Source organism: Diaphorina citri, unplaced genomic scaffold (genome assembly GCF_000475195.1).
Source record: "Diaphorina citri unplaced genomic scaffold, Diaci psyllid genome assembly version 1.1 scaffold202, whole genome shotgun sequence".
Taxonomy (NCBI): Eukaryota; Metazoa; Arthropoda; class Insecta; order Hemiptera; family Psyllidae; genus Diaphorina; species Diaphorina citri.
In genome coordinates, this window is record NW_007377639.1 from 177,087 (window position 1) to 186,221 (window position 9,135).

Genomic DNA, 9,135 nt, shown 5'->3' on the forward strand with positions numbered 1-9,135 from the left:
TAAAATAGCACCATAAAACAATGAAAAAAAATCGTAGACTACTAAAGTCTGATGTAATTGTTGTAGGTTTTCTCATCCAGATAAGATAGGTCAATCTTTTAATTATTACATCATAAATCATGGGCGAGAGAAAGTCTTGGACAAATGAAATGTTGATTTTGTTGAAATTAAAGTGATGTTATATTATGCCATTATGTATGACATAGGAGCTCAAACACTGAAGCTTTCTGTACTCGTAATTTAAGGCGTAGAAGCCTTGACGTGAATTAACATTACCATATCCTGCCTTTATCTTTTAAGTTTCAATGTCAAATGAAGATTGGTTTTAGTTGCATTTTGATTTTCCAACGTATAACGTTGGTTCTTATCATTTCATACAATATAAAAGTTACTGGAAGACTGCAACGCAAGCAAATTAGTGTTTAGTATCGCGTACCTAATTAACTGGAGCTGATATCCATGTAGAGAAGATTTTTCATTAACATAAGTCTATGATTTTATGACTTCATGATAATAGAATGAAGTATTGGGGGAAATCATACTCGATATTACCAAGTAGAGTAAAAGGACAAAAATAGTGTCTAATTTGTGTAAACACATTTTTTTATGAAATTACAAAAAATAAATTACTGAGCAGTAAAACAGAATGAAATGCACCCCACTCTACAGTATATGTGTGTATTGTGAGACCAAAATTATGAGCGTCACAATGCACACTCATCTGGAGAAGTTTTCATGCATCAGGTAATTAACTTATATTTGTATGATGCTCAATGCTCATTTTGCGAAACGTGGACCTACGCCAATTTTCCATGTAAACATAGATATTGAACAAAAGTTAGAACTGCTAAGATAAAAGGGGGTGGTGGATTTTTAGGTTGTTAGTGAATTAATAATATCATTATCGCTAACAGGTCATGTATTTCAATGTATTTTCCCCAAAGCTAATTCAATGTATTACCTACTTGGGAGAGTGGGGGGCTATATCTGAATCGTGAATACATAACTTATCCATGTACCTACTCACATTCTCCCGAGGAAAATACATTAAGGGAGAAAAAATGACATGTGTAGAGAATAACAAATGAAATTTGAACACAAGAGATTACGAGGGCGGTATATGTATGTAGGTACATCCTCGGTATCTTCCATAAATATCTATGTACTCACATTCTCCCGAGGAAAATACATTAAGGGAGAAAAAAAGACATGTGTAGAGAATAACAAATGAAATTTGAACACAAGAGATTACGAGGGCGGTATATGTATGTAGGTACATCCTCGGTATCTTCCACATATTTTGCAAATTGGGTAACAGAATATCTTTCCCTCGCAGCTGAAAATGAGGGGTATATTCTACACACTCATGTATTCCCATGCTATATGCTGTAGGAAACACCACCCCCTTTTGTGAAGAAAGGGTGAGAGGAGAAACAAATGCGTCCCTCCCCATTTTTAGGAGGTGCTGTTTTCTCCATACTCCTACTTTTGTGGGATTTTTTTGTTGTATGCGCAATTTTATTTTGTGAAGGGAAAAAATAGGATAAATAATTCCTTTGCTTCGGGGAAAAGGATGATGGAATTTTTATTTAGGTATTTCATTAAAAATGGCAAAGGCCGATTAGAGTAGATGTTGTTAGTCTACATTAATTTATCGAAAACAATATTCCCTGGTAACATTTTTTATTTCTGTAGGTATTACCCATATTTCATAATAATCATCAGTGTTTTAGCTCCTTTGAAATGATATTTGTATGTCATGCCTTTGAGCTGAGTCTCGAATGAGTAGAAATGGCAAAGGCCGATTAAAGTAGATGTTGTTAGTCTACATTAATTTATCGAAAACAATATTCCCTGGTAACATTTTTTATTTCTGTAGGTATCACCCATATTTCATAATAATCATCAGTGTTTTAGCTCCTTTGAAATGATATTTGTATGTCATGCCTTTGAGCTGAGTCTCGAATGAGTAGTTCCAGTCACTAGTTCTGTTTTCTGTGAAGATTTCTTTTTTCATTGCAAATCTGGAAGAATATAAAATGCCGAAAAACCATGAAACTCTTTTCGTGTTAATAAAGGCTGGGCGGCGCGGCGCTTCGAACTCTTAATGTTCGTGCGCCTCCCTGCACGCTTGATATTGTCGGTTAACCCCCCCTGGAAGCCTCGCCTCGGTTTAGATTTTTACAGGGCTCTACAGGGATTTTTACCCACCCTATTCGAGAAAAAAAAGGAGATGAACTTACGTTGTTAGTGGGCGATGAGTTTGGGGTAAGGCTCTCCCGGAGTTTCAGGTTGTTATTGTGGGCCGATGTCTTGTTGTTGTTTTCCGCTGTACACGGCCCTGATTTCTTAGTGGATAAATTCTCTGGGATTTCAGGCCCGTCGATAAATGCATCTGGAGAGCCGGCAGGACACTTGCTCAGATCTTGGGCACCACAAGCTTCCCCCGACCTTCTCCTTGGTCGAGCCTGAAAAAATATAAATGTTCAAAAATTAATGAACAAACAGACTTTTTTTACTCTTCGGAAAAACTGACCATAATTAAATATTTTCAGAAATGTATCCACAACTTCTGCCCTACTGTGAAATGGGCCTCGAATAAAAATAAGAAAAGTAAAAACTGAGTTCAATGTTTTTATATTGCCTGAATGAACTCAGTATATGCAATGTGCTAACATCAAATCCTTTACTTTTTTATAATTCCCATTTCAGGAAAATTGCATAGTTTTTCAGACTAAACGGTGTAACAATAATATAACAAATTTCAAATAATTAGAGACATTTATAAAAGATACGTTATTTGACAGGGGAGCTCCGAAGGTCAAACCTGGCAGCTTTTAACAAAGAATACATCTGTAATGAGAGCCTTTGAAAAATGATTCTTATAAAGGCTCCAAATTGGTCTATTACTTATTTGGGACTTGATTAATCTCTTTCACTAGGACTGTATCCACGAAAAATTTGTTTTTGATTATTGCTTTCTAAGAATTTTCCCCGCCCTTATTGTTTATTTTTTTACACCTAATTTTTATTTTCATTAGTCGTTCTTCAACTTTATTTTAACTCTCTGTACATCTAAGTAAAGTACAGTGAGGAGGGAACTTATGCACCAAGTACATGTACGAGTCGTACAATGTTAGTCTTGTAATTGGTCAATTTTTTTTCTTCCATTTTTGGGTTCTTATATCTTTGACCCTTATCCAGAATATCTCAAGGACAATTTGGCATCTTAGTGAGTCGAAATTGTTCCCTCTTTGGCTACAGTCCTAGTATGTATATTGTATACCTACCTATGTAATAATAATGATATGTACAAGTAGGGTACCTACAAAAGAACACGCATTCCTGGGAAATCTTACTCGACTCTTGACACCACCTAATACTCGTACCTATGTATTTTAACATTAAATTGAAACAAGCTCATTTTCAGATTATCGTGATAATCCCAGAAGTTCAAACGCAAACAAACTCCTGGAAGAATCGGACCATAAAGAATCTCACTTACCTACACGCTGACAAAACGACTTTGTGAGCTTTGAAGCTGGACTTTTCACACACCAATGTGACGTCCACTAGAGTTTCGTTCTGTAGCAGAGAGTCAAACGCGTTGAGCAGATGGCTCTGGTGGTTGTTCCACCGGAGACTATAGTGCGGTGAGCTCATCCTGTCATTCTGAAAGCAAAAAGAAAATATCGTTGTTAGACGAAGACTTTATCACTATTGAGAAAAATGAAATTCTATCCAAATTAACTAAGAGTACGACGAGATCTTATGTGAACCGCACAAGTTATTTTGGGGCTTCTTCCCTGTGACTTCAATGGATAGAATTAGTAAAATATGTATAAATTAAACTAGGAAATTATGTTGCTCATTGCTCATCCTGAAACCAATTCTTCTTAGTTGAAAAGAAAACCGGCTTTGCTTTGAATGAACCGCTAAATCTGATGAATGAATTTGTGGTGAATAAATTGCAACTTGGAGAAATGAAAATAGACCATGTAAAAACACCACACCACACCACATTTTAATGGTGGTAAGACAAAGTGATCTATGATTTTATGTCTTAATGTTGCAGTCGTATTAAGGAATTAAATCATATAAATTTAAGACGTGATATATATCTGGGGAAAAAAACAACTACGATTAGATGATCAACAACATTAGCAACAGTATTATCAACACAAAGAAAGCAACATCATAATGGTCTTCTAAATCTTTGTAAAAGTTTGCGGAACTATTATTTTAAGCTCTTCACTGCGGTGTGGTGTAATAAACATCGCAAGAACATATGTGCGAGACCGATAATTACCCCCTCTCTAGAAACAAACTCTTATTAAAACTTCTTTGTTTCTTCTTCTTTGCTTTTATCATTATTTTCTTAGTTTTCATTAATCTTAACCCTTTTCATAGGCCTTGCGACCTCGAAATAATTATTCAAGCTTACTCGTTGTGCTGAGCTTACTCCAAGATTATTATTATTTTGGACTCCATCCCTTCGAAAAATTAAAGTCCATTGAAATATGAGAGTCCACTAAAAAGTGTAGAAATTGGACTTTCTGATAAATAATATTTCAATAGAAATGATTACAGAAAACACATTGTAGAAAATGTTCGTGTAAATAAATAAAGAACGCTTGAGAAATCTCTCTAAAGAAAACTGATATGAAAGGATTAAACAATCTACCTATGTGTGAAGAAAGTTTTAATTCACACAAAGTGTGTAGGTAGACCTATGGGATGATGTCGCGATATTTTACCCCACAAGTCGAAAAGTTCGAAAAAACTTACCAAGTAGAAAGCTAGAAAGTAAAGTACAACGCTAATTATTTTCATTACACATCTTTTGCTGAAAGAAGTTTCGCAAGTTTTAAAAGTTTTGCCTTGATGATCGTAATGATAATGTGTTTGTTTTATAAATGCAAACAATTTTCTTCTTTACAAGAAAGGGCATTGTTGCAACTAGTGTTTTTTTTTTTTTTTAAGTTGGGTACATTCAGATGTTATTTTATTTGAATTTCCTAAAAAGTGAAAATTTTAAAATGGTTTTATTATGTACCTAAACATTCAAAAAAATTGAGGACGCTAAAGTGCCACCCCTCTCCCTAAATTGGCAAACTGAGAAGTTTAATCAATTAAGGATGGGCTTAATGGAGGAACAATAAAATAAATGTTCAAATAAATCTAGGCCTTGTTAATATGTATCAAAATGATGACACTTTTCGGCGGCACCCAACAGAAACATTCACAATAAAACAAATATTGAGTTAGTTTTTCCAAAAGCTCGTTAGGCGAAATTTGAAATCAATAAAATTGACATAAAATGTTCGACATTTTTGAAGTGTTTTTGTTATTATTATTGCTTGAAGTTCTGTATATCTATCTCCGCTAATGTAGGCAATTCCTGATGTTTAGTTGGGTTTCCAATTTTTATAAATGTTTCGCAATCCGACGGTCGCGGTATGGTATAGAATAGAGAGACTTCAAGCAGTTACATTCAAGCTTTTTAAATTTAACTTTTTTATTTCCATATTTTATACACTCTTTGAAACTTTCTTCTCGTGTCCACTTAATTATTTTCTCCAACTTTTTTCTATTGCTTAGGGATGAAAGTCCTTTGTTCTTTCTCAGGGCATCCATCATGGATTCCAAAGGAAAAAGAAATTTAGACTTTATATTTAGGACTTCAAGATAATGAATCACCTACGTTCAGTCATATAGCTTACAGCTCCTTTGTCCATAGGGAAAACAAATTAATTATTTTATTAATTATAATTATACTTGAAACCTGTTATAAGCGGGTTTCTGCTTATTTCTTTCTGATTTTGGGGAAGGAAAAAAAATCCAAACCAACCTGTTAATTTCCTTTACTTTTGGCTAACACTGTATCAAATCCTCCCTGGGGAACAATAATATCATGAAAAGCAAAAGTTTTTCCTTTTCGGAGACTTTTTTCCCACAGCTTTTATTTTACATAAATCTTTTTCCCCTCGACTGCCACCTTTTCCTGCCTTCTCGCCTCACATTTTATTGAAATGTACCTTTTTCATATGTAAATAAACACATGTCATAGCTTTTGACATATATTATGAACCTGATGACTTTCTTATAGAGAGTTTGTCGTTTCATAATGTTTGTTTTTTATTCGAAATGATGTTTTTACCTTTCTGATTTCTGGAGTATCTTGCGTGGATTTTTCTGTATTTATATTCATATGTATTCATGAAAATATTGGGTTGTGGTTGTGGAGGTGCCCAATACGACTGACACGAACGAAATTGATGGAAAATCGGTCTTTTTTTAATCGGTATTTTCATATTTTGGCACATCCACTAAAAATTGTAATTTTCAGTTGGGTTATTTAATGTACAGTTTCCCCTCTAATATTCTTGAACCCATGTCTGCCAAGTATATTACATGTAAACCACCTATTAAAACATCAAGTTCTAATTTACCTACCCAATGAACTAGACTTTTATAAAACCAGAGTACTAATTTCTTCATTTGTATGTCGGTATTTTCATATTTTGGCACATCTACTAAAAATTGTAATTTTCAGTTGGGTTTTTTAATGTACAGTTTCCCCTCTAATATTCTTGAACCCATGTCTGCCAAGTATATTACATGTAAAACCACCACCTATTAAAACATCAAGTTCTAATTTACCTACCCAATGAACTAGACTTTTATAAAACCAGAGTACTAATTTCTTCATTTGTATGGAAATAAAAAATTTAATGTTCATTCGCGTTGTAAAAAGCGTGAAAATAATTTACCATAAGTGTGGTATGGTATTCGTTCTGTCCTCTTGACATCTTCTGTTTTGGACGTATGCATTTTACCAAGTTCATAGTAAGATACCTAAACAATACATATTACTACCTAAGTTCATTCGCGTTATAAAAAGCGTGAAAATAATTTACCATAAGTGTGGTATGGTATTCTTTCTGTCCTCTTGACATCTTCTGTTTTGGACGTATGCATTTTACCAAGTTCATAGTAAGATACCTAAACAATACATATTACTACCTAATTTTAATGGTGGTAAGACAAAGTGATCTATGATTTTATGTCTTAATGTTGCAGTCGTATTAAGGAATTAAATCATATAAATTTAAGACGTGATATATATCTGGGGAAAAAACAACTACGATTAGATGATCAACAACATTAGCAACAGTATTATTAACACAAAGAAAGCAACATCATAATGGTCTTCTAAATCTTTGTAAAAGTTTGCGGAACTATTATTTTAAGCTCTTCACTGCGGTGTGGACAACTACGATTAGATGATCAACAACATTAGCAACAGTATTATCAACACAAAGAAAGCAACATCATAATGGTCTTCTAAATCTTTGTAAAAGTTTGCGGAACTATTATTTTAAGCTCTTCACTGCGGTGTGGGATATGCTACCACTAGGTATAATATTTATCTTTACATACTATATCTAATTTCTTGTGACATGTTAGTTATGGATGTGTTTATCCTAGAAGAGTACATGAAGGTAGATAACTTAATATGTCTTGCTAACGACGGGCATTTGGGCGTGAGTTAAGGGATCAAATTGTGTCCCCAGTTTTATGTAAAAATAAAATTGTTAGAAACCTGAAACAGTTTGATAAATTTCGCCACTAGGATGAAGGTGGGGGGAAGGCGCGTATTTGTTCAAGAAATTAATGTTACCCTTTCAGAAAAGGTTCTTAAATATCCCATCACCCAAAAAAGGGAAAAAGTTTCTTCCAAGGAAAACGTAAATGTCAAAAACGCCGTTCAACTGATATTTCTTACAAAAATGACCTTTGGCTAAAGCTTTTGGACAAGAAAGAGAAACCTCTCTCGCGCGCCTTCCCACGTCTCCTCTATTTTCTCTAATACCTTCTTGAAGAAAGTTTGCTTTTTCAATGTAAAAAGGAGGGTTTAAAATAAAGAAGATAAAACCTGTACCTACATTTCCTTCCCAAATAGATTAAGACTGCGGTGTGGTGTAATAAACATCGCAAGAACATATGTGCGAGACCGATAATTACCCCCTCTCTAGAAACAAACTCTTATTAAAACTTCTTTGTTTCTTCTTCTTTGCTTTTATCATTATTTTCTTAGTTTTCATTAATCTTAACCCTTTTCATAGGCCTTGCGACCTCGAAATAATTATTCAAGCTTACTCGTTGTGCTGAGCTTACTCCAAGATTATTATTATTTTGGACTCCATCCCTTCGAAAAATTAAAGTCCATTGAAATATGAGAGTCCACTAAAAAGTGTAGAAATTGGACTTTCTGATAAATAATATTTCAATAGAAATGATTACAGAAAACACATTGTAGAAAATGTTCGTGTAAATAAATAAAGAACGCTTGAGAAATCTCTCTAAAGAAAACTGATATGAAAGGATTAAACAATCTACCTATGTGTGAAGAAAGTTTTAATTCACACAAAGTGTGTAGGTAGACCTATGGGATGATGTCGCGATATTTTACCCCACAAGTCGAAAAGTTCGAAAAAACTTACCAAGTAGAAAGCTAGAAAGTAAAGTACAACGCTAATTATTTTCATTACACATCTTTTGCTGAAAGAAGTTTCGCAAGTTTTAAAAGTTTTGCCTTGATGATCGTAATGATAATGTGTTTGTTTTATAAATGCAAACAATTTTCTTCTTTACAAGAAAGGGCATTGTTGCAACTAGTGTTTTTTTTTTTTTTTTTTTTTTTTTTTTTTTTTTTTTTTGGGGTTCTACATGAATGTAGATTTAGTACAAGCTTACCACATTGCATACTTTCTTGAAATTTCAGGCACCAACACAAATTGATATCTACACCTGTGAAAGGCCACGGAAAATTTGAACATGACATGCAAAGGTAAGTCCGTCCAGGAATGTACCTATATTTTGTTATTTAAAACAGCTTTTCGGCTTTGTCAAATGTTTTAACATGAGCAGTATGAGCACCATGTGATATACTTAATATTTTCTAAGTAGAATATGAACTAGGAGGCGCAACGCATCCATAAATTTACTTCAAGGAACAAATTTCCGCACACAAGGGTGAGTGATATTCTAAGGACCATATTTCCATCGTCAAATGTACAGTGGTTTTTTGGTTGAATGGTTCCTATGTTTCTCAAAGAAGGTCATCTGAAT

The 9,135-nt window shown here is 33.9% G+C and overlaps 1 long non-coding RNA gene across 1 annotated transcript; it reads right to left on the bottom strand.

The window, feature by feature from the left end:
• Positions 1 to 240: 240 nt before the first annotated feature.
• LOC113466045 lies at positions 241 to 1,744 on the bottom strand. The gene is made up of 2 exons (XR_003390579.1): positions 1,167 to 1,744; positions 241 to 1,019 (listed from the first exon to the last, which is right to left on the bottom strand). It is a non-coding gene; the product is annotated as an uncharacterized LOC113466045 (long non-coding RNA).
• Positions 1,745 to 9,135: the final 7,391 nt, after the last annotated feature.